Source organism: Aquila chrysaetos, chromosome 26, assembly GCF_900496995.4.
Source record: "Aquila chrysaetos chrysaetos chromosome 26, bAquChr1.4, whole genome shotgun sequence".
Lineage (NCBI taxonomy): Eukaryota > Metazoa > Chordata > Aves > Accipitriformes > Accipitridae > Aquila > Aquila chrysaetos.
The window spans coordinates 5341693-5368312 of record NC_044029.1 but is presented as its reverse complement, the minus strand read 5'-3'; the positions used below and the strand labels follow the sequence as shown (position 1 = coordinate 5368312).

Genomic DNA, 26620 nt, shown 5'->3' with positions numbered 1-26620 from the left:
AGTACCGCGGAGCTGTGACTTGCTGCTGGCAGCAGGTCTCCAAAGCTACTACATCTTTTTTTTCCAAAAGTATATTCTAATAAAACAGGTCATCACAGAATTAATAGCAAAACTCAGGGAACGTTTGGAGCACTACAGTAGTTCCATTTTTCTCTGAATGAGGTAACTGATCTTACCTAACTGCAGCCTTGCTCAGCCTAGCCATCTGTGACAGGATAGTGAGCAATAAACGACTCACCATTGCATAATGAGCATTTGAGCCTTCATTGTTGCTGCGTTCTGAATCCTTGCATAGATTCAAATAGCAATACGTGTTCATGTTTTAGTGACCAAGTTAGATAAAGAGATTACTTGGAGTTTTTTTTTTAACTGGGAAAACCATGAGATGAAAGAGAGAATGGAGACAGGCCATTTTCTGCTAAAGGAACTGGACACAGAGACACTCAAAAGTCCACTCTATTTGCATATACTTTAAAATAAAACATTCATATCTTTTCTTTATATAAATTTCAGTACTAGTTCCCAGAGTTAATCACACTTGCTGAACGTCTAAGTGGGTATGGAGGTCAGAAACCTCTCAGAAAATTCAGTCACTGCACATTCTGAAGTAGAAAAAGCCCCATAAAAATTTTACCCTCTTCCATTCCTGCCTCCCTACAGAAAAGAATTACAGCCACCAACTGCGCTGCTGGGGATCCCACAAACTGGAGTACTTTTTAGCTCCAGTTTAAGCTGCAAACCATCTTGACTAGCATTCTCCAGTTTGGGGGGAAAAAAAAGCTTCACGTAAATGTTCACTGAAAGGGAGTCACAGGCATCCTTTCTGTGAGAATCCCACCTCTCTGAGATGAGCCATCAGCAGTAAACTTCAGCAGCACTCTTCAAATATTTTAAAAATTACTCCTGTATCATCATTAAGAGAAGAAAAAAGGTGAGGGAGAGGAGGTGTCTGTCTTCCACACAAGTTCAAGCTTACGATGATTTGCAATGCCCTTACAGGACAAAATCGATGCACAGCATGTGCCTAAGCCCAGGGCCTTGAGACTTCACCTGCCAGCCACACACAAAGGAGTCAGGGGATGCGCACACATGGGTTTCTCGTCGTGTGGATGTTTATACTCCACCAGAGAAGATGCATTAAATTGCCTCCTTCTCTGGCAGCGTCTAGTCCATGCATTGGGTCTGCCAGGCCAAAAAAGTTCCTCTTGGCTATGGGAATGTGCTTTAACAAATACCCATCAAATGCTCTCCTGCGCTGTAAGCAACCTCTCAAGCCAGGAAGACCTTACTAAACAAAAAATACAGCTTGAAGTCACATTCACATCCCTATAAGGGCTCCTACATACTGGGAAGCCCCTCCTTTGAACACAGCCTCCCTGATGGGAGAGCGTTAAATTTTGCCTCCAGTGAGATAACCTGGAGGAAATTATTTAGAAGTGTTTGTCTGTTTGTTTGATGCTGTTCTCCTTCTTTCTCTCTCATTTTTTTTCATGTGCTTTGTTTACTCTTGAGGAAGGATTGTGTGACTGTGAAGATGATTGAAGCACCATTTTCTCAATCTTTCCCCAGATCACTTCTTTGTGCTGTGTGCCATCCTTTCTGCCTGTGACTCTTCCCTTTGTGACAAAAAAGCACTGCTAATTACATAGATTAGCTTCAAATCCAGGATCAAAGGTTTAGCATTTCGATTTTCTGCTCTTCAGGCATTTTATTTTCTTTCCCTCATTATGGGAAATTTGCAAAACCACTCACTACAGAATTGAATTGATTTTTCTCTCTAAGTTGAGGAAAAAGGCTAACTGGGGAAGGGGAATATTCTTAGTTGACCTTATCTGGTGGTTTGGGAGGTTGATATATTGCATTGTACCATTGAAAATGCAGAGTGATGGTCTTCAAGAGTGTTTACAGAACACCTACTGCTGGAAGGCACACTGCTGAGGAAGGAAAGGCTGCCACTGCGTCACCTTTACCATTCATGAGATTGATAAAACTGAACTTACTCTAGGCACATAGTCTGCTTATACACCATTTGCTAGGTTAAATGAAAAGATATGTTGTGTTCCTTGTCTATCAAAAAATTGTACATGCATTCAGAATGGACAGCTGGCATTTTGAAAAGCAGTTCTGGGTTTTTCAGAAAAAAAATAAATGTATACTTCAACTGGCATGAGAGACCTCCATTTCAAACATCGACAAAGGACAGCACTTGTGAGAGTGCCTTGTTCCTGAGGGCAACAAGGACTTGGAGTTCCCTGTGCACTTCTCAATCAAGTTCAGCCCCATTTTCTCAGCTGTTACCAGATTTAAAAAAAGAAAAAAAAAAAAAAAAAAAAAAGCAGGGGGACAGATTTTCGTATTTTAAACGTGGCTTTACTTATCTTTTGCCTTTGAAAATAAATTTCACCTTTGATTCAGTTTTGGCAGTCAAATTTTGCAAAATTGCTTGCATGCAATTTGAACAACTGTTTAACACTATACCTTGACATGCTGAGTTAAAACAATCCCAGGTGTAACACTCCTGGAATAAACAGAGTTACACTGAGAGTCAGCCTATGAAGTGAAAACTGTGTACGTGAAAGTAGATATTACTAATGCTGTGCTTAAAACTTTCAGCCAATCTAAAAAACTTAATGACATGGGGGTGGTGAAGATGAAGCTAGATGAAAGCATAGCTTTCCACAGCACCTTGTTGGATTTATTCTTCTTATGTACAACCACTATAGAGTTTCCCTTTCCCTTAGCGGTAGCCAATCAAAAAAGTGCAAAAATGGAAGATGACTAAAGCATCCTTAACAACAAGCAACACACCATTTGCTTAGTGTCTGCATTAGATAATTAAAATAGAAGCTGAAAGTATCAGAAGCAGATCCATTACGTGGTTTGCTTTTATGTAAGTTGGATTTATTTGTGTTCAAGCTTACAGATAAACAGTTCATTATGCAAGAAACTGCCTGTATGTACAGTCTGTTCATGTGATATTTTGTTTCTTGAAAGCTTCTCAAGATAAAAAAAAAAAAAAAATTACCCTTCCTGTAGCTACATTTTATCATCAAAGACAATGGGAGTGCAGAATTATGGTTTTCTCGCCCACACACTGAAGAAAATTGTATGTCATTCCTACATCTTGATTGGCTGATGATTGCAAGGGATGGATATATTTTCTTTCTCCTTTCTTTTGTTTCTTTCTTTTAGGAAACTTGAATGCCCTCTTTCCTTACTTTTCCCACTTGTTCATCCACAACCTCTAATGGGAATTTTTACCAAAGGTGCTTGGTCACACTCCCAGACTGTGGGAATGAGGGTTTGCTATTATTTATGTTGTCACACAGATTTAAAAATATAGCATATTTTTCTACTTTTACTTTTTGAGGCGGTGAGAAAAAAGGGCATTGAACAAACACATGGCATTAAAGTAATAAAATATCAAGTGAATTTCCTCTATATTTCAAGCTAATTATTTTTTCAACTTTGGTCACACACAGCTAAGAAATATTTAAAGTGATGCAAATTAGAAGAGGGTTAATATACAAACTATAGCTTCATCTGCCACTCTTCAAGCAGAGAATCACTCTTCCCCCTCAACCACCGCTTTCAAGTTCTGTAGCTTAGTGTAACCATTTTAATTGTCTTTTTTCTGCAAGGCATGAAGATAAACCATGCATGAATCAATACATGAATGAATCAGCCTCTGGTCTAGCTTACTGATGTACTCATCATTTATATCCTTGCATAATTTACAGAAATTGAAACTGTAGCTGGGCTTTGCATTCAGCTGAATGTGGCTTGTTTGCACAGTCCAATAGGGTTTCATGTTCCAGAAAAACTAATTCTGTAGGGATTGCTCAAGCAGGCTGAAAACATCGAAGGCTTTGTGCTAAAATAGATGTAGCTAAGTACCTAGGTGTCCCAGCACTTTAAGCCAAAGCTTGGTAAGATCACCAGCCTCTTGGCTTTGCCACCTGTGGTCTCATTTAATTCAAAGGGAGTTTTGGCTGCCTAGGCAAAATGTGTTTGGGCCCCAAATTCATTAAGCTGAAATATCAGCCACTGACTATCAGAAAAGAGTCAGATTCATCTCAGTGAACTGTAATTGCTTAAAAATTAGGCATGTATTCTTACTTGTCCGTGTTCCTGCAATGCACTGAGATATCTCCCCCACCCAGCTGTTCCCCAGCCCCTGGGGTTGTCCCTCAGATAGCCAGGATTCAACCTCTGGGACCACCGCTTCCTAACTGGCTGACTCCTGGATCTTAGCCTCAGTTGCCCTTTGCCACTGATCTTAAAGGGAACGAGATTTGAGGCCACAAAAAGCCAGTCACAGTAACGATTCCCAATATTTTTGGAAACCTCCCCTTATTATCAGAATGTTCCCTTCTGCTTTCTGTATCCTCCCTTGTCATATATCCCAGGGACGAGGACTAATGGGAACACAATGCCTGCCAGGTTCCCTCAGAGGTCTTCTCCCCGGGGAATGGTGTTCTTCCTCCGTTCTCTCCCCTTCTTCACAAACACACCCTGCAGCTCCCGCAGGCACCAGTGGAAACAGGGGGCCATTACAGACTATCTGCCTCCAGAGCCTCTCTCTTATTTTGGATTTCATTGGCCTTTGGTAGGGCAACTCTGTTTCTGTCATCTCTCTTGGTCGCATTCTCGGGGGATATGTCTTTTATATTCTGAATTTTAAAAGATTCCAGGGAAGAATTTGTGTGTCTCAAAAGTCCAGTATCTGTTTGAAGTGCTCAGATTTATCTGTTACAATTACTATGCAGTAGAAGCCTATATGTGGCGAAAGATTTTTTGGATTGGAAGGATATTTTCACTTCGGTTGTAACTGTCAAAGGGGATTTCACAGCTATCCGTATTACATCTCACCCCTGCAGCTGACATCAGAGCAACCTCTGCTGCTTGAGTAAAAGGAGACTCAGGGAGACACATTATTCAATTTTGTACAGAGAAGGAACAAAAAATGTATTGTCAGGACCAGCCTAGAGCTCCACATTGAGTAACATCTGTATTTAAAGAGAAACATGGGGTCGTGGTCTTAATGAGTTATCGTTATTTCCCAAAGGTGCAGATGAAGTGTTTGGTTCTGTGAAAGTCAGAAATCTCAAAACAGCCACGTCCCATTAACACGGCACATCAAACACCACAGGCTGATTTTTAGTTCAGCTGAAGGCTGAGGATTTACACCACCGACAACAGCCACGCATCTGGTCACATACAGTCAGGAAATGAATAACTCTGCTTGAACCGAGGAGAGCGAGGGTGCAATAAAAACATATCCTGCAAAGGGATCTGCGAGGGGAAATGGGAGGAGAGCTCAGCTCACACGAGAAGAACAAAGCCTGCCTCACGGCGGACCCCACTCTTCTGCAAAACACAGCACAGGAAAGGGCCTGAGCCTCAAAACATTGCCAGGGAGATATTTCCAGGCCAGTAACCCAGCCTGCACCATGGTCTGTACCCGGGGTGCCTCCGAGCGGAGCCCAGTGCTGGGCTGCGGGGTGCTGACGAATACGTTTGGCTCGTCAGTCCCCCAAATGCCTACGGTCACTAAGAAGTCAAGACTGCTTGGTCTACGTCTGCTTGTGAAGTAAGAAACTACGCGTTTTATTTGGCTGGGCCAGGTACAGTTTTGGTATTCGTTTCTGTAATCGGATGGATTTTGGCAGCAGTTAAACAAGCACGCCCAGAAGGGCTGGGGGAGAGCGCTAGAGCCTGCGCTCTCTTGAGACTTCTGATATTCCCAAAGTGAAACAAACACAGAAAAAAAAAAGCTGTAGTCTTTTTAAACACATCATAATGCAGTGAGAAGAAGCATAAATTTTGTTCTGTTTTGCTTTCTCTTATCTCAGTACATTGCCCTCAGTGACTTCAGTCTTGCCCACCTCAGGCAGATAAAAACCCTACTGACCTGCCTGTGCTTTTCCAGAAGGGAAGCAGGACCAGTCAGTCCTTAAGAGGATTAAATAGAAAATGTACCTACTCTTGCTTAAAAATTAAACAGCTTTGCATGGTGACACTTTGGTGACTTGGGCTGTTTCAGCGATATGGTACATCTAGTGATACCGTGAGCGTGCCCCTCCTGTTTGCAGGGAGACGTTTGCATTGTACAGACATATGCCTTGTTGATATCTTTGGCCACCTGCTGTCTTGCTTTATCTGATTAATATTTTATTGATTTTTTATGTAATCGGCATATCCGCTCACATAGTAGTTAAAATCAGAAGTATTTTTTTGTGGGGGTATCTGCACTGAGTTGTGACACTTGGCCTAGATGGTGCACGTGAACATCTTTTATTCATAGATTTTGTGACCTAGGACTAGAATTCTTTTAAAGTAATTAGCCATGACAGACGAGTACTAAATCAGATGGCAAACAAACACAATAAAACATAAAATGGATTATTTCTTCTCTCACATTGCTGATAAATGGCAAGAAACTTCAGTGTGTTTGGCGGAGTGCTCCACTTCCTCTTCTCTATGTGTGTGTGAAACGAAAGGTACTTTTTGTATTAATGTAGGTACAGTACATCTAAAAATAAATACATTGTGATCTCACCTTCACCCAGGAGTAAATGAGAGCAAAGCTGAACTTGCATCTTCAGAGGAATGTAGACAGATCGCTGAAGGCACGCCGTCAGAAGAGGTGCTTGGGCCACTTGGGCTAACGGTGCTACTTGTAGAGCCAATTCAAAGTGCTCTGAAGTCAATAACCGCCTAATTGGCCTTGACAGGCTTCAGATCTTTGGTTCCTGTGACAAAAGTACGAATCTGCTCAAATTCATCTGAGAATTTCAGTTTGCACTTAAATTTCAGGAAAGCAACTGGTGTAGTCTATACTTTCTTGTAGGCTATTGCAATTTCTTTTTGTCCACAGATGAGGTGGGATTGTTCCTCAGATGCAGGTGAGATGTATACTGGGATACTTTTTCTGAGAAATCAGATGTCAGAGCAGAATTAGGTGCTTGAAGATTCCTGAGAGTAAAAGACAAAGGGAGGTAAAACACACTGCAGCTAAAGCAGACTGTGCATATTGAAAAAAGGTTTTTATTGTAACTGTACAAGAAGAAATCCTTCAAATATCTTTCAAGAGGCTCAGCCTTACAACTGAATGAATGGCTCACTCTCTTCCAGCTTTCTTAGGACCCTGGATAACGATGTTGAATGCATACTTGCTTTTTATATTTGGATTTAGCCTCTGTTGTGTGGGACCACCCTGTTGGGTGATCCTACCTGCTGATCCTACCTGCCTTCCCAAGGGAAGCGCATCTCTGGTTAGCTGACAGAGCGGGAGGGAAACTGCCAACCACCACCAGGACAGGACGTTTTCCAGCTTGGAGCTTTGCCTGCAAGAGGTGGGAAGAGCCTGTCCGACTCATGCAATGCAGCACCAAGGAGCGGAGCGGCGCTGGGGCAGAGACCTTTCCCTCGCCCCGCCGCTCGGGATCACGCTGCAACAGGGAACCTCTGCCAGCCACGGGGCTGCCGGCTCCACAACATTCCCTGTCTTCCCTGGGAGTGAGCGGGGACCACCCAGCCACCCCCTTGGGCAACACTCCTGGGCCAACCTGAGCTCCAACCTCCCGCAGCCCAAACGGCAGCGGGAGCCCCGCGAGGTGCCCTCGGCCACGGGTCGGGAATTCGGGAAGGAGCAACCTCCAAACCCACCTCCCCGCTGTGGGCAATGGTGCCGACAGCCCTCCCCGCTCTGCGTGCAAAGCGCGGCAGACGGCGGTTGTCTGATCTAGCCCCGCTGACCTTGCACCGATGCGGATATGGAGCAGCCACATGGCCAGGGCACTGGAAAAGAGGCTTAAAATCTGCTCCCAACTGTTTCCCAGAGGGTGTTTACTTCCTCCCAGCTGACAGGCAAGACTGACTGTCCAAACACTCCTTGCCCCTTTGAGGACAAAGTCAAACAAGCAAACCTTCAGCAGCAATTTAAATTTGCGTGACTTTGCTCTCAGACACATTAAGAGCAATTATATGGCGGGTAACTGCCTCTTAGCTGGGAGATGGTAACAAAGAGCTGGGAGTTCAAAGACTAGCCGGAGTTACCTATTCAGTTATGATAATAACCGGGGTACAAATGTGTCCTGGTTTCAGCTGGGATAGAGTTAACTGTCTTCCTAGTAGCTGGTACGGTGCTATGTTTTGAGTTCAGTATGCGAAGAATGTTGATAACACTGATGTTTTCAGTTGCTGCTAGTAGTGTTTAGACTAATGTCAAGGATGTTTCAGCTTCTCATGCCCAGCCAGCGAGAAAGCTGGAGGGGCACAAGAAGATGGCACAGGACACAGCCAGGGCAGCTGACCCAAACTGGCCAAAGGGGTATTCCATACCATGTGATGTCATGTCCAGTATAGAAACTGGGGCAAGTGGGAGCAGGGGATCGCTGCTGGGGGACTGACTGGGTGTCGATCAGCGGGTGGTGAGCAATTGCATTGTGCATCATTTGTACATTCCAATCCTTTTATTATTGCTGTTGTCATTTTATTAGTGCTATCATTATCATTATTAGTTTCTTCTTTTCTATTTTATTAAACCGTTCTTATCTCAACCCACGAGTTTTACTTCTTTTCCCGATTTTCTCCCCCATCCCACTGAGGGGGGGGGAGGAGTGAGTGAGCGGCTGCGTGGTGCTTAGTTGCTGGCTGGGGTTAAACCACGACAAAATGATAACAGACTGTGCAACAGAATTGCCACTAGACTTAACAACAGATGGGTAATTGTTCCCAAATCCCTTCAATACTGAAAAGTACACCTCAATGATTTTAGCCCCACGCAAAGAAACCGGGCTTGGGCTCTTCCAGGCAGGGAACCTCAGGTATGGATTCAGGCAGAAAAGACGGACCTCCCCGAGCAACGGCTCTCCAGGGTAGCAGCATCACCCATCTCATTCCCAGCCCCCCCCGGCAGCTCCTCCGCCTGCGCGAATGCTGAGCCCCGGCTGGAGAATCACAAGGAAAGGAGGGGTGGGCTAACCATGAAAAAGGGATCACAAAACCTCAAAATGTGACAGAAACCGAAGAAGAGAGAAGATGAGCGGGATGTGGAAGGGAAAGTTATCCAGAAGAAGTAAGAATGGTGCTTGTGGGAGGGTGGACGTCTCCCTCCTGCCAGCCCGTTCCCCCCGGGATGACTCGGAGCCCCGCGTCCTCCCCTGAGCCGGGACCGAAGGACGGGCTGCGCTGCACCGCGATGGGCCACCGACTGTACGGCGTGAGGTGTTGGCGCCTGGAGGAGACATAAAGCCAAGGCCTTGTTTACTCTTATCGTTTTTACTTCGGAAGAGCAGGAGGTTACACCTAGTTTCCTGCCCAGATTTTAACTGGGTCATTTATTTTTCCCCTTCAGTGTAAACAGTGTTTTGCTTTGTGGTGGCATTCAGTGCTGCTGGGTGCCCTTAAATGTTGCACTGTTGTCCTCCCTGACAGAAGTCACGGTTGAGGAAAATAGTTTTAGAAAAACCAACTATTTTTCCAGTAATATTCTGGTTGAAAATGCTTATCCACCCTTATAGATCTACCACCTATGTCTCAGCCTCAATTCTGCAGCAAGACTTCCTGTAATCTCTCTGGTAAAGCTTTGCTACACACAAATCAAATCAAGAGAAGCTTTTATTGACGTGAAATACAACTGAGAGAGCATTTCCCAGGCTATATGTCCTAATCAAATGGATTTTCCTTTCAAATTTCCAGCATGATTTAGATTTTTCACGTGTTACTCTGCTGCAAAAATTGTTGTCATGCAAGACCAAACTGCATTATGCTTTCAAAACTGTCACCGTGTTGAAAGGAATATGGAATACCAACGTCAGAGATAATTCTGCTTCAGATCCTTCTCCTTTGAGGGAGGAATTGGGTTTTGGCCAGCAGGACCTATAGAGCAATCGTCCATCTCTCTGCAATAAAATGCAGGACAGCACATATATGTATTTGGGGGAGTTTGAATAACTAGTTCCTCTTTATAGCAGCTGTTAGTAGTCTGGTGTTCCTGGACAAATACCTGTTATTCCATATTTATTAACCATCAATTTATAGGGAAGATCTTTAGCTGGTGTATGTCTGTACTGCTCTGTTGAGGTTACTCCCTTGTATTACACAAGCTGCGGCCCGACCTTAACATACTGCACATTTCCTAACACTTCCATATTTATAAATAAGGTATTTTAGACAGAGAAGAACACTCTTTAATACTTTGCTTGGAAAGCAGAACACTGTTTTCTTTTGACACGAGTGCATGAGAGGGGCAGGGACTGAGGGCAGATAGTGACCAACAGAAAATATGGTGTTTTATTGTCTCGCATCCACGCATAACCGATCCAAGGATTTTAGACTTCAAAACTTAAAAGTACCGCTCAGCACTGACAAAAGCACCAGGTGTTACCTGACAAAAAGGGGTTAGTTCAGAGCTGCAGAAACAAGACATATCAAATGCCCTTAGGTTTCCTCCCTTGAAATTAAACACCTCTCGTAGAATACTGAGGTTGACAAATTAACAAAATCTCTAATTGAAGTAGGTGCTTTTGAACCAGAAGACCATAGTTCCCTGTCTGAGGTCACGGACAGCCGTATCATCCAGCACTCCCAACACAGGAATGAGCCACACAGTCACCTTATATGAGTCAGTCATGGGTCACTTTGCTTGTGACTTCAGATAATTTTCACAAACGCACCAGTTAGGACCTGTGGGGCCAATTATTGGTACCCCTTAGCTGAGTACAGATTGCCGAGCAGGACTTGATGGGCCTGATCGACCAGTCTCTGCGCTGATGAAACACCACCGACACTGCTGGTTGTGCACGGAGGTAAACGGAGGGGCTGCCGGGGGGGCTGATTTGAGTCAGAAAGGCCTTCAGTGGGAATCCGAAGCAACAAGCGAGGGCTGACTGTGCTCCAAGCAAAAGAAAAGGAAGAAAAATTAATGCAGCTGCAATTGTTTTGGTTTTTAAATACATGTCATTAAATGCAAATTTAGTGATTTTTTTTTTCTCCCAGAGTGCTCAGCTTTTGAATAAACCACAGTGCTCCCTCTCCTCACGGTGCTGTCAGGCGACTTGTCACAGACCGTGCTGGTCAGCCGCGTCCACTTCCAACCCCTATGCACGCTACTTTACCTGACGGTTTTGGGTGCCCGGTTAGCTCCAACAGGTTGCATGAGGAAAGGAGCATAACAGTATTTCTGGGCTTTGCAGCAGTGTTTCAGCCATGCCAGCGTGTGCTGAAATGTTCTGTCCCTTCTTTGAAAGAAACCTCATCATAAATTCAATCAGTCTGAAAAAATGAACCATGGCATAATGTTTTATAATCAGCTACAAAGTCCCTTCGGTTACAAACGAAACACCGAGCTGCTTTGCAGCAGAATGTGAGCGGTATGAGCAAACACAGTCACCTCCACGGCTTCTGTTCCCAGTTGCTCCACAGCTTCTGTTCCCAGTTGCTCCACGGCTTTGGCGAGGGCAGGGATACAAATTCCTTCACGTTCCTGTTTGGTGGGTGATAACGGCGCTAACGACGGCAGTGTTGACAAGGCAGGGCCGTTTATCAGTCTCTTGCCTGACCTCATTTGGAGCTCAGCTAGAGATGACGCACTGGGTGTCACCGGTCACTGCCCCCTGCCCCCAGGGTCTGCCAGCTGGGGACCCCTGCAGACCCTCCGATGCTCTCCAGAGAGGCAGAGCTCCTTCCATTTGCCAGGCGCATCAATTTGGGTTGAACGTGGGTCACTCGAGCATGACGCATGGCGCTAAAAACGCCAAAGCTCTGCCTCCGGCATCACTGCAGCCCGCTTCGATCCCACCTAGCCTTCACTTTCCCGGGTGGAAAGCCCACCCTCCTGGGGTAGCTGAAAGAAACCGAGGGTCCTGTGCGGCTGCTGCTGCTGCTCCCGTGGTCTTACCTCTTGCGGCGCGAAATGTGGCCCTCGGGGATGTGTGTGGTGTAAATTAGATTAAAAGGGAAAGTGCAGATGGAGCTACTGGTACCATCAAGGTACGTGGTGTTACCTGATTCTTCTCATCATCAAACCCTGTTTTTCAGCTGTTTATGGTTTTGTCAGACGCTGGGGGAGGGCAGGAGGAAGTTTTTCCATGCCAGGTGTCTCCCCACAGCTGAATCTTTTATTTAATTATTTGACAGAGTTTCAGCAAAGTGGTTTAGCCATTTCCAAGAATGAAACTGGGGGCAGGGGAAAGAGAGAGAAATGTTGTCAAGGCAACAGTAATCCCATTATTTTCTAACTTCTGAGTGCCTGAGTAGGCAACCTTTATCTTCTTTTCATGCCATTTTTGTACATAATAATAATGTTGGAGACAATTATTCTCATCAGTTTTAAGAAAAGAGCTTGCCAGGGTAGTAAAGGGACAGTAAGACATGCTTTTGCAAACAAAACAAACTGACACCTTCATATTGTTGGCTGCTGGATCTCCCACTGCTATTTTGAAAACAGGCTTTCAGGGCCTAACTACTCTGTTAGCAACATCTCTTTAAATTGCCCTCCATCCAGACAAGATCAAGAAACCTATTTCCCCGGCTTGAAGTGCAATTGACAGCCTCCACGCGTTCTGGTATTGAAATTGTTGAGCATATGTCAGTGTTCAGTAATCATTTCCCTCCAGATTTTATGGCTCATTGTCATTTTTCACACAACAAAATGTTTTAATGAGAAGGAAGTTTCTGCTTTATGTTTTGGGGAATGTCCCTGGGGAGAGGATTTTAATTTCTGCATGATGGGGGAGACTTCTAAATCATATTGCATCAGTTACCATTTGTCAGATAAGATGTGTTCTTACTATAAACTGAGCCTACAACACATTTGTAAAATGCACTAAATGAAAGAAAAAAAAAAAAGAAAAGGAAAAAAACCAATAACTGGCCTTTCAGGAGTCCTACTGGATTTGCATGCTTTCCTTTCCCTCCTCTAGAGCAAATTAAGTCGGTCAAAAAATTTCAGGGTTGTTTGGGTGGTTTTTTTCCATTGGTAAAATACAGATCTTTCAATACTGGCAGCACATATAGGAATGCAGATCAGAAATTGTTTTAGGAAAAAAAAGCAGTGTGGAATGTGACAGTCACACTTGAATAGATCACTTGTGCTTCCTTTCAGAAAACATTTTATTTCCATTTTTTTTTTTTTCACATTTGTCTATCAATTTTCTTTGAGTCATTTCTGGTATTTTAATACCATTGCTCCACATTTTTATATTTTCATACTGCAAAATATGGAGGCAAGAATTCCCAGCAAATAGGCCACTAGGCTACAGTAAATGAAATCTAAATTCTGTTCAGGGTTTTGCCACTGCACTTCTGGCCTGTATGACAAGCCATTTTATTTCTGTTTCTCCATTCCCCAGCCCATGAAATGGGAATGGTATATGATCTCACTGATTAAGTACATTGATATCTATGATAAAAGGCTCTGTGGAAAAGCTGGGTTTCATTATTTGTATGTTATATACAAAACATATACTATAAAGAAAGTGTTTACCTATGCATAAGCAATCCAATGGGCATGAGATCAGACATGTTATAGGAGATGTCAATGTTATTCATTTTGTTCTTATTCAGGGTGAAAGGTCTCCAAAAGTAGGACTTTTTCCACAGAACAGAAGTCTTCCTTGGCTTCTGCTCGTGTTTTGCACCACCCAGCAGGGCCTGTGTCTTTGATTTACCCTGGGTATTACCCTGCTGTGCTACCTCCCACATCATCAGAGCTTGTCACCTTTCCGCTATAGGAAGCTGAACTAACATTTCTTTTTCAAGTATGTTCTGACAACCCATGCAGCTTTGTACCTAGCTAATACGTGCGTAGGTACTGAATCCAATCCAGCACTGTACACCAATTAAATGCACTTTGAGAACACATGTGACATTTAAAAAATCCCAGCACATCCTATTTCAGCAAAACATCAAGCAAAACATTAGCAGTGCTATGAAGAATTTCTCAGAATATCAGAGATGATTTTACTACTGCAACAACAGCAACAAAAATAAACCCGTGGCGGGAACAGGAAAACACACTTGTTAAATAACAGCCAAATCAGCCAGTGTGAAAATCTGATGAGAAGTTATTGGCTGCAAAGGAGTACGTGTGCATACACCACATCGCCGCCACAGAGATACAGGATGTTATTAGTACAGTGCGAACCTTCACTCAGTTGTCATTAAACCACAGGCTCTGCTCGCTCTTGGGTTAACTAATTCTGAGATACATTTCATGGAATCAGCTGTTCTGCTGTATAACTTACACCAACTGTTCTCCACCTGACGGCGTGAACTCAGCCCCTTCTTCTCATGTGGCAGCACTGAAGAAACAAAGCCGCACGTGCTTTCTCCTCTTCCCCAGCCCCCTCAAAAACAAACTGTTGCGGTAGTGCATAGGGAACTTGGACCCCACACCTGCGAATGCTCAAACGTGCGCTGAATTCTACTCCTGAACTTCCCAGTTTGTCCTATTGCAGGGTTTCATCCTGCCTGTAATCAGATAAATGACAGGATTCCCACTGGAAGGGAGCGAAGTTCTTGTGCCTTTGCAGGAATAAGAGTATGGTTCTATGCCCACGGAAGGACATGTGATATTTCTCACTAACCATTCATTAATCAAACCCTCTGTTCCAAATAACAACAATAATTAAGTACATCACATTCCCAAGAGTCAGGTGTAGTGGCGCAGGGAAGGGTCAACACAGTTCATGCGGTTCTAACATGGTCAATATAGAGTTTGCTCGTTGCTGGGCTTACAAAACAGACATGGATACTGTTTACCTGTCATTTTAATTACCAGCATAGCACTGGCATGGTGGAGAAATCCACAGCTGTGAAACAGCAGCTGGCAGCTGTATTTCCTGCACTACTCCTATCAAAGAGGTGAAGCACCTGACACTTTTCTAGCTCTTCCAGAAAGGTAAAGGTGCTTTGCAAAGAGTAACAACAGTCTTGTTATGGCCACACATATATACATGCACATATACAGTGACATCTCTCTAATTACTGAGAATCTGAGGGTCAGAGACAAGAAAACCTGAAGTTTTCCAAAAGTAGACAGTAACCAAACCCAGAAATGGGCCATAGATGTCCTCACTCACAGCCTTCCTTCGAACATTAGGACACAGTTCAAACAAGAAACAACAGCAAGCGTAGCAGCACCGAGCGAGCATTAGTGGGCTTGAGGAGACGGGCTCCCCGCAAATGCTCTGCAGTTTTTTTTGGTCTGATAGGCATTTGCAACAGGCTGAAATGCCCCGGTGTTGCTCTCGTCTCACCTAAGCAATGTATCTGACCTTTCCATATCGATTCTTGGGCAACGTGGCTAGCATGAGAGCTTTAACCAGGCAAGACAAATAAAAGCCAACGTACATGACTGCAGTCACGTTATCTGTCTTGGATGCTTTTGCTCAGGGATTGCCACAGCTTCATTTGCTTCATTCGTAGTGAGTGAATGGCACTTTTGCAGATTTAACCTTTGCTTCACGTTACTTCTCATTTCTCTGAGTCACAAGGAGTTTATTCTCTGTTCTTGAGCTCACCTGCGAAAAGCACAATTTCCTTCCTCTGCCACAAAACATGCACACACAGCGTAGAGACAGAAGAAACACTGTTATCATTTCTCCTTGGCTGATTTGAAGAGATCAAACAGCTAAAAGCAACCGTGTCTCTGCCTTGTTTACATTCCTGCTGAGCAGGTACAAGCAGGGCACAGACCCAGATGTGTCTACCGGGGCACTGCTGCGCACGCACAAAAACTCCTCCAGAAACTGAAGCTCTGCCAAAGGGGAACTCAAGGGTCTTTTCACAGTATCTGAGGTGGGAATTAACATTTGCAATTGTGTGCAGCTTTTAATTTCCTTGGGGCAACATTTCTCATGCCATAAAGGCATAATTCTGTGGTTTGTTTTGCTGCTAGTTATTCAGCATACCTCTCATAAAAAGAGTAAAAGAATACTATCAGCTGACTTGCTCTTGCTGTTTTACAGATTGTATTTTGCCAGCAGTGCCTTGTCCAGTCTGAGGATGCTTTCAAAAATGGTGCAGTCAAAAAGGACTGCTTTCCACATTTTTTAACCATTAACTTCTCCTTTCATGTTAATTTTCTAAATGTCTGACTTGGCCCAAATTTTCACATGCAATTCCCAAATCTGAGTACCTCCTCTTTTGCATATCTGATAAGAGAACAAAATTTTTCTGAGAATGACTGTAAGGACTTTCAGAAAGTCAGGCCTCTTAAACATTGCTCACTTTGGATTTAGCCAGAACTGTGATATCTCAAATAATTAGGCATTTTTTAAAATATGAGCAAAATTTGTACCCTTTCTAAGGAGGCTTTTCAATGCTGAATGCTTAGTGACATCTTCCCACCAGCGGGCCGGTGGGGTGGCACATGCAGTAAGTTTCAGAAGAGCTCTGTTCTTGTCCCACCTTGTTCGTAGAGCTAGGCCAAATGTCCCTACATAAAAATTTTCACAGCCTCATTTGTGGAGTGATTTGAAACGCTTTAAAGAAAAGTGTTCCTCAAAATTGAGATGTTGTTAAAAATAGTTTGTTAGCTATGAATCCTCACTCCTTCCCTCCACCAAAAAATATCTACTTCAGCTAGCAAGATGTTGCTTTATATCTTGAGGACTGTATATTTGCCCCGACACAAGCCTTCTCTGGCCTTCTCCATAGATACAGCTCAGAAAAATCACCGTGGTCCAAACCCTTTAAGTTTTATAGGTAGACACAATGACTTGAGTAACATGGGCCTCATCTTCTTTCCAGCAAGGCGAGCGATTGACCTGCCCGTGGTGTAGTTGAGCAGGATTTTGCCCGGCATCCACCCAAACAGCACCAGCATCCAAAGGCGGAGAAACGAGCGGGGCTTTCTGAGCCAGGGAGATGGCTTCCACTTGAAGCCGCTGCACATACGGCTCCTCATCCCTTCCCTGGCCACGTACGCTTGATTGCTCCACTCATGCAGCGTGCATTTTGCTGCAGACACTAACAGGAGGATGCACTTGGGATGGCATCGCTGAGGGCCAGCAATCTGGCCCTATATCTCCGAATAACGAGAAGCATGTGCGAAGAATATGGACGTTGCTACTGGGGAAGGGAGGAGTCACCGAGGGGCAGATCCAGCCAGCAGAGAGGAAGGGAAAGCAAACAAAGTGAGAGGGAGACAGAGTATCTTGGGAAACTGCAAACACATTATCTAACAGGCTCCCAGGGTCGTAACACCACCAGTTTGGCCCACTAACCCAGGCGTTTCTTCCAGTTGCTCCCGGTGTCATATGGCCCCAAATGCCTGCCTTCTTCCACTGTACTTGTCTACTTTTCCATTGCAATTAATAAAGCCCCAACTGCCTTTGTGCAGTTCTTGTGCACCGCTGCTTAGTCCTGATCCATTAATTCTCTTGGAAAAGTTTGCAACATTTGAATCTAATTGGTCTTGGCAAGGAGGGACAGACACACTATTGCTGAACTGTCAGCAGCTCGCGTTGCCGTGACTGGTTCAAACTTCTAGGGTTTAACTGGGAAGAAGCGGGGGGGAAAAAACCTCCTGGAGCTGTAACAGTTTGCAGTCAAAGAATCAGTGCTCGCACCAAGCCTGATCTGCTGCTCCAAGCTGCGCTCTGACTTTTGCTGTTTAACTGCTTGAAATTTTACCCAGCCGTTACTGCGAACATTTTTTTCAAATAATAATTTGAGTAACCATAGTTTCTTCATCATGACTTATGCTGTTAGACGTTCACATCTAAGTTGAGCTACTGCAGCAATCTCCACTGAAGTGGAAAGCTACACGCAAGTGGGGAAGTGATGCCTGGATGAGCTGTAGTAACTTCCTAAGGTTATGCATAAAATCTGTGGCTTGATGCAGGAAATGAGCTCGGATCTCGCAAGTCGTGGTCTGGTGCCTGCACCCCCACAGAAGGTGGTCATGAGTCGTTCTGCAGAATGACAACACTAAAGAGGAAAGGACGCTTCTCAGAAATGGCAAAACTTAAGCTCAAAAAGGCAAACAAAACCTCAGCGCTGTGAAATCCTTCCACAGATGACGCGGAACGAGCACCTGCGCCCGGCCAGGATGAGATTCACCCTTGCGAGAAGGGCTACCTCCAAGCCGGAGCACCCCGGCGAGCTCTCGCTGTGAACAAAGTCTCGCGGTGACTGTGGGCAGCGACAAAACATCCTCGGCAGCTTGAGCTGTGCTGGAGCCGGCTGTGTCTGCTCCCTTTGCAAAGCGAGGGAGGAAGCCCGGGTGGATGTCTGTCAGAAGCCGGCACGGCCACCCCTTGCCCTCCTGGCAGCGGTGAGAGCAGCAAGCTGGCTCTCCACAGCGCTCCCCACATGTCTCCGTCCCACGTCCATCCTGCCTCTAGCTCTGCTTTCTGGCAGGAAGCAATTTTTTTTTTTTTTTTTTTTTTTTTTTTGAGCTGGCTCTGCAAAGCCCCACTGAAATCCCAAAGAAAGGCACGAGTCTGAGATTTATGTTAGCTTTGGCTAAGGGATAAATCTCACCTGCAGCGTCCAGATGGCCGCTTTCTGCAGTCGTTGGATCTACTGCAGTTTGAGATGGCATGTCCAAAGACATACCCGAAGGTAGGAGTTGGCCAAACAGCAAACAAGAGTTCAGTTCATGCACCAGCAGAGACCGTATCACATCCTTAACTGCCTCTGGGTCACACAAACGTCCCTGTGAAAAGCATCCTGCACCTGGAAAGCAAAGGGCTGCAGCAGCTGCCCCGCTTCAACCCAGAGATCTTTTCTCTGAGGCCGCTGTGTTGCATGGCTCCAAGAATCGCAGATTTATCTCCTCAGCGTGCCAGCTCTTGGCAGACCTACCTAGTAAATACACAACACATAGCATGACACTTTGACAGCTGCTCTGCCACGGACATACCTTGGAGTCCTGTTACTACTCTCCTTCTCAGCTGTGGCAAAAGTTGCCTCGGGAAGCCTGAAGAACAGGATCAGTCATGTTAGTGGGCACTGGGATCTGCCTAGGGCCTCCAGGAGTGCTCCACACCCCCCCACTGCTGATAGTGTAACTACTTCTACTAATTTGTCAACATCTAATATATTACGTAAAAAGCAGAATGATCTAATGGCTTGGTTAGCAGCAACCAAAACAATGAAAAGAAAAAAAAAAAAAACACAAAAAAACCCAACAAAAAAAACCCCAACCAAGCAGGAAGAACACTGTAGTGGTTTCTAACTTAATTTCAATTTGCAGGTCACCTGCTATTTCCCACTAGCGGTGTGAACACTATGAGAAATTTCATATATGAAGGTCCAGCCTTTATGAATATGGTTTTTATTTTTGAGACACCTTTGGCTCAACACAGTGAACTGTTCTCTTTTGAACTTAATTTCTCAAATATTTCTTTACTGCGTAGACATAGACCATAGACTACGACTTCTGCATCAGTGAACCATAGACTGTGTAAGGATATTTGCAATGGGGAGTAATGGCATGCAGATTCACAGCTCTGGGTTTCTCCTGAGAGAGAAAGAGTTGAATAGTACTTGGCACCAGGCTGGAAATAGGAAGCTGCAAAATCTAGGGTCTTTGGCAAAAGTCTGAAAAAACATAGTAAATGTTAAGAATCCAGGTCAGCTGCACTGGTAGCTCACTGTGTTGCCTTCAGCTGGTCACTCTCAGCAAACCCACAAGCATCTCACCTGAAATGAGCTTTAGCGGTCCCCACACACGTATGAACACACACACAGTATCCAGTAACAGAACCATAAAATTTACCTAGCAAACAGCAACTGGCAGGAGAGATCTAGCTGCTGCTTGAAAGATTAACGGCAAACCACCAATATCCTTCATGCCTACCTTCACACAGCGTTGTTTATTATTTATTATTTACGGGGCAGCTGGGAGAAGAGTCTAGGATGATCGACCTCTACTTAGTAAGTGGTACAGTGTGCAGGAGGGAAAAAAAAGAGAAAGGCCATGTGCACCTCCTGTGTGAAAAAAACCTATAAGCAAACAATTCACACTCTGGTAGCTCTCATGCTGCCTATAGGATTCACACAACAGGATAGTGTGAATTTATTTGTCCAGAAACAATGAGTTATTGTCTCTTCAATTCTGACAAGTGTGAAGTGCAAGGATAAAGGTCTGGAAATGTTACCATGAGATGGATTTGAGCAATGAAGATTTTAACAAGTACCCATGTGCTAGGCTACTTCACTCTTCAGGTTGCACTCTTCGTCTTATGCGAAGGATAGGCAACAACCTTTCACCAAGCTGCTTTGAGATTCAGCGAGATGAGGCTGGATGGCTTTTACAAGAGATGGCAAATGAAAGTTAAGGACTCGCAGACAGAGTGTTATTAACCTACCAAAATCGGGACAGATACGTGAAATGTGAAAAGAGAACACAAAGGGAAATACTCTGTAAGGACTTGTCTACTCACACAGGTTACGCTTTTATCTGGATTTTATGGAGACATACGGTATTGTGACATCTCTCTCCTTACATTTGGATGGTTTATGTATCACTCCTTATCGTTTCAAAACAACGGTGAGAAAATGGGGGAAAATCTGTTCTTAGTAAAAATTTCTCAGTGTTTCCAGGAGTGTTTGCCTTTCCTGGAGGGAAAAGTTCCAGCCACTATTTCAGTAACCCATCCTGTCGTGCTGTCAGCTTGTTCAGTCTCTCCTTTAAAAAAGGGTCGCACAACTAGCACTAAAATCCTCTTCAGCACAGAGAGCAGCCATACCGCATAAAACTGTAACAAGTGCCTACTGAGTCAGACCACTGGTCCATGTTGCACAGTATTCTTTTTCAACACTGAAAAAAACCAGATGCTATTTGGGAAGCGCATGAGAGTGAAGACACATTCTTCTCTCCTTTGCCCTTGTTGGGGGTGCTGGAGGACAACTCCTTGCCTACTGCCTCTAATATTCACAAATGTGTCTTATCCCTTTCTGAATCCGCTGATAACATCTGCAGCGAGTTCCAGAAGTTTGCTGCCCAATGGAAAAAAGAAATCCTTCCTTTTACTAACTTGAAGCTGGTCCTCTACTAATTTCACCAAGTAGCACAGGCCCACAGTTCCACACTCAGTATATCCGCCACCTTCATTTTATGACAAACCTCAACCTTCTGTTTTCCAAACTAAACAGTCCCAGATTTTTTATTCTTTTCTCTTAAGGCAGCTTCTCCATCCTCTTGATCACTGTAGCTGCCCTTTTCTGTACCTTCTCCACCTTCACTAAATCCTCCTTGAGATGCAGGGACCAGGATGGCACATGGTACTCAAGACAGGGACACATCAGGTTTAGAATAGCAGAAAATCATACCTCCTGTCCTCTTCTCAATATTCTTCCTGATGATGCCCAACATTTTGAGGGCTTATTTGGCCATGCTGCACACTGAGTTGATTTTGGCAACAGCAGCTCTAAGATCTCTTTCCTGAGTTGTAATGGCCAATTTCAAGTTCAGCATCATGTAAGCATGATTTAGATTATTAGATTAGTAATGCAAATACAGAACTCAAGCGTATTTTGATACTATACCTAAAATCAAAATGCAAACCAGCCCTTTTTATAGTCCTTGGAACATGGATATATTTCATCCTTTGACAACTTTTATAGCCTAAAATCTGATAACTGTTTTCAAGGAAAAAAATGTACAAAGTGTCTTAGAAAACTAATTTTGTAAGCATTTGCTTGGGCGTTTGAAGTACAGCAGGTTACTATCAAAAGAGTTCTGCTCACTTTTCTGGGCCAAAATTTAAAGCAGACATCCTTCTAAGCTTGGCAAGCTCATAGTCTTATTTTTGTATTGATATCTATATGATGATTATAAATTCATTACAGATTTAGCATTATTAATTCATTGAGAACTGATTGCATTAGGCATTGCACTTCCGATAACTCATCAGAACTGTCACCACACACAACATATAAAGCAGTTATATTCAATCAAATTAAATATTGGATGTTATAGCTAAGTTTGACAGATAAATTTTAAGGATAAGGCCAAAGGTCATAGGATAAAATTTCCCTTTGTGCTGAAGGTTGCTGTCAAACTATATATTATGGGTCCCACTTTTAAACTATGGCACTGGAGGGAATTCCACCTATTGTAAACCGAAGCTGTTTATTGCTTTTGCAGATGTTTTTACCAGTTCACTGGACTCTTACGTGTGTATGGAAATGACCTGCCTCAGATGATTGCTTTTGCTCCGAGTGAACTTGGCTATTTTGCTAAATCTGCTCCTTGTTTTCTACCAGGATGTTTTGGAAGTGGACTAGACAGCAGCCCCGCCGATTGCTACAAAACCAGCATTTACCAGACAGAGGAACTGATGCTTATGGATTTGTGCCAAAAACAATTGACCTGGTTATCCTGACTGGGTAAATATCAGAATATCGGTTGTAAAGAGCCTGAGAGAAGTGAATTCATGTCTTGGTTCTAAAATTCTGTTCATTGATACTTTTGCCAAGGGGAATGAAAAAAAAATACACAGAATAGCCACTGTAAAAAACCACTAGACGCTTGTTCTACACGGTGTAAACTGCTGGAATATTCTTGGTCCTTGCCTCTTTATATGAATTCAGTCTGCTGAAATCTGTAGGAGCTAAAGTCACCTGTTCGAAATTGCTGCACAGGCTGGAGAGAAGATTACCTAGTTTAAAGCAGCGCTGTTGGGTTTGATAGCCCCAAAAGGAAACACCTAATCATTTTAATTTCGTATTTCCTTAGTCTTGAATAATTTCCTACCTCCCTGTGCAGTTAACAACAACTTGCCTCCTGCCTCCCCTAGTGAGAGCCCGAGCAAGCCCAAGATACATAAACGAAGGATTGCGGGGAAATCCTCCTGCCTCTGCATCTTCTGCGCTGGGACCCTGGACCCTTGTCACTGCAATACTCAATATTGTCTGTCTGGCAGAGATGTCTTGCTACTTCTGGTCCTAGAGGACTGTCTCTTCTCACAGGAGGACAGCAGGGAGAAAAGAAACACTCTGGGAGATGGTGTCTCCCAGTGTGGTTGATAAATCTGCCTGGGACGGTAGGTCTGTGCTCTGCCTCTACTTGGGGCTCAGACAAGGCCACCCATTACCTCTCTGCTGTGGTACCAGTACATGTTTTGTCTTATGTCACGTACAGATGAAGAGGGACTCCATCAGAATATCCTGGGATGTCCTTATCTGCAAATCCATTTGAAAACTCCTGGCGTTTGGGACAACGCGGACCGTTCCAACGCCAGAATATTGCCAGCTGAAGGAATATTCCTCACCTCAAGGACAACTTGTGTCTATCAGGAGACCCTGCTGCAGAAAAGGTTGGATCTGAGGGCGGATAGGAGATCATTCTGATTCCCTATCCCTCTTAACACGGATGGGAGGATTTCAGCAGGGGTCTCCAGCAGTGTTATCCAACAGATCAGAGTCTGGGGGGCACCTTTATGGATGTGAGGAAAGCGCAGCTCTTTTTTATGTTAGGATGTGATGCTGCTGGGAATCAAGAAGGTCATTTTCTATAACTGGAAACAAATTTCAAAAGCAGGCTGATGCTTGTTTGATGTTTTCAGACATGCCAGCTTAAAGCTAATCAGGCAAAGTAATTTTTTCTAGTCCTCTGAGTTTTGAGCTAATGTTTTTTGCTGGCTAAAGGACTTGATATTAGCCCTACCGTAAACAGCCATGAAATCTGAGATGTCTTCTGTCTTTTTGTGATTCATGCAGAGACCTGTAGCATTTTAAGCCCAGCCATCGGTATAAAAAATGACTTGATCAAGATAAAAATGAGGTTTTATTTATCAAAAATGAACTAGCTATCAAAGAGCTAAGTAAAGTTGAAGAGTTAAAGCAAATTAGTGCTAAAAGCAGGGCAAAGAACAAAACGTCATTGCCATTATCTCTCATGTGAGTGGATGAGAAAATGTGAATCCTTCCTGATTTCTGTATCACCTGACAAGGGGCAGCCAGCCTCAGAGCTGTGCTGGATTGCAGCACTCCTCGCTGCTGCTTTCATAACAGCAGCACCCGCACCGATTCTGCTGCGAGCAAATCTGAGCACACGAGTGCTCTGACACGACACCAGGTGCAATTCCTTCCCACTCGCTACCTGGGACAAATAGATGCCCCAGTGTTAGCAGGAGAACTTTCATGAGTGGAGGGAAAAAGATTTGGTTCAATGTTCATATACTTCAAATGAACTTTCTTCCCACATATATAGGTATAGAAACATAAACCTCCTCCCTCTTTCCCAGGAAATTAGCATCTGTGCTCGTTGCTTTCCACATTCTCGGTTTTCAGGAAGAGCTGTAATCCAGCTGCAGTCATAGCCCTCAACTTTTAATTTCCAGAGCGATACAGACTTTCAGGCCCTCACAGCATTCCTCCTAACACATCATCACCGTCCGTGAGAGCAGAATCAAACCTACCGTGTCAGCCTGGCATCGCTCTCTGTAACGGCAGACTTGGCAGGAGGAGAGGAGGAAGGAGGGGAGAGCCAGGAGCTCTGCTGCGGTTGTAGCTGTATGAATAAAAACCCCTGAAATTTTCACCTCTCCGAGACTTTGATGGAAAAATTATTTGTTTCTTCTTAGCTCGGGGATGTCTTTGGCTGGAATTTAAGATTCAGAAAATAATAGAAAATCAAATCAGGTTTTAAGAAAACAGTTAAAAGTCTTAAATGCCATCTATATTTTAAACAGCAGGAAGGTGCATCTGCTATTCCCCTCTCCACCCAGCCCCAAGTTAACATCTCAGAGTAATTTCTATGGATTGCATCATGCCAGGATATCTGGTTGTTACTGCTCCAGTTGATGTTTTACCGGCAGGCTGCTGACGGTCAGCTTCTGTTTCTACCCTGCACAACAATGAAAGCAGACAGTTTGTGGGAATACACCATGGGCAAGGACACCGATAGGAAAGCAGCTGTTTAAACATTAAGATAAGTATCTGAATAGTTCCTGACTGGGAGCTAATTTTTAACAACCTTTGTGGATGTGGGAAGACATGAGCAAAACATTGGAGCCATCCATTTATAATTCCAGTCTGCAGGCAGAAAGGTTGGCCATGTAACATCTTTATCTTCTGATAGGAAAAAGTTTCAGTTAAAGAACAACAGGTCTAAAAAGTGCTGAGCCACTCCTCCTGAGTAAGAGCCAAGTCCTGCTCCTTCCAAGGAAATTTTGGAAGGGGCTGCAAAAGTGCTGGTGCAGGGCAGGGGCAAACATTTCTCCTCGGGGGCAGGTAAGGAGCACTTCCAGAAAAGGAATAGCAAATGCTCATTCTGCAGCCAGAAGGAGAGAAACAGGCGGATGGTTTAAGCAGACTCCCCTTTCCCAGCAACAGCATTTGCAGGAAGTTTGTGAACTTCTTACACGAAGGTGTGCGGCAGCGAATCTGTGTAGTTAAACAGTAACTACCTTCTTTTGGGCAAACCATCCCTCCCCTGCTTCTCTTCCCTTCTACCACCACCACCAGCCTCACCACATGATTTTAAAGCAAACAGGAGCCCCTCAGCAACCACAACTGTCACCGGGGAGAGAAAGAGCATTCATCCTCGCAGACCACAACCGCCCCACTGCCAGCAACGCTGTGTACCCCCACCGATGGGGAGATACTCAGCACACAGGCACGTGTCCTGGGGCCGGCAGAGCCAAGTCACAGGCAGTGAAGACACCTCTTGTTTTTTTTTTTCTAAGCAGTCTGATCATAAATATGAGCAGTAATCGGGAACACGTGAGATGATCTCTCAAAGAAAATAGTCTTTGGATGGATTTCAACTCAGGTGGCGAACTCCTGGTAACAGAAGCTGTTTTCCACTGGAATTATTATTTTTTTTATTAATATTTGAGGGAATACATGTGATACTGCTTGCCTAGATCTTTTTTTACCAAAGAGAAAAGAGCATTTTTTTCCCCTCTGGAAGTTTTCAGTTGTGACAGAAAGCCTTAGTGGGGACAGTGGCCATATGAGAGCACACAGCAGCCCTCCGGCCAGGGTGTGATGTGCCACACCATCCATGGCATCTTCTGAAGCAGTTTTGGTATCTGAAACAAGCTCAGTGACAGCTGCCATTGCCTCCACGGGGTTGAGGAGCGGGTAACAGGCTGGCATCACCAAGGGTGTTCTGCTGCCTGGGCGGCTGAAGAAGCACCAGCCTCTGGGCTTCTCCCACAGGTGACCCATGTCCCACCCTGCCCTGCTCCCACCTGGAGAAACCCGGAGCTGATACCTCCCCAAAACCAGCAGTTTGTGCCAGACCCAGCTCTGCCTTGCTCCCTCCCTGCCTTTCAACACTCCTTCTGACCCCCAGCAGTCCCAGCTCCAGCTCAGATGTTACCCTGCAACCTTCTTTCTGCAGGAGGTGGTTTCCTGCTGCAGGAAGTAACAGTTCTCCTTCGACTTCACCAAAGTAAATCACCTCTTGTCCTTCACCTGTGTTTTCGATAAAACAGATGAGTTATAATCCGTGGGTATTTTGCTTAACAAAATGATAGATAAAAACGCTCCCTTTCCATCAGGCTGTTTTATCTCCCGTGCCATGTGAATGGCAGAAAGAAGAAAGCCCAGAAACTCATCAAAAGAAGATCAGAGTTTGTCTCTTCTCGTCACCGTCCGCGGTGCTCTGCAGTGAGATGGCAGCTGCCGCGCCACTGCCGCAGAG

The 26620-nt window shown here is 44.4% G+C and overlaps 1 long non-coding RNA gene across 1 annotated transcript in view; it reads right to left on the bottom strand.

Annotated features, from left to right (window-relative positions):
- The window catches only part of LOC115336126, a 50503-nt gene extending 24115 nt beyond the window's left edge, over positions 1–26388 (bottom strand). The window contains exons 1-3 of the long non-coding RNA XR_005931476.1: positions 24387–26388; positions 7250–7349; positions 6563–6978 (exon numbers count right to left, since the gene is read on the bottom strand). This is a non-coding gene — a long non-coding RNA (uncharacterized LOC115336126). The remainder of the gene's footprint in view (positions 1–6562; positions 6979–7249; positions 7350–24386) is intronic.
- Between the last annotated feature and the right edge of the window lie 232 nt (positions 26389–26620).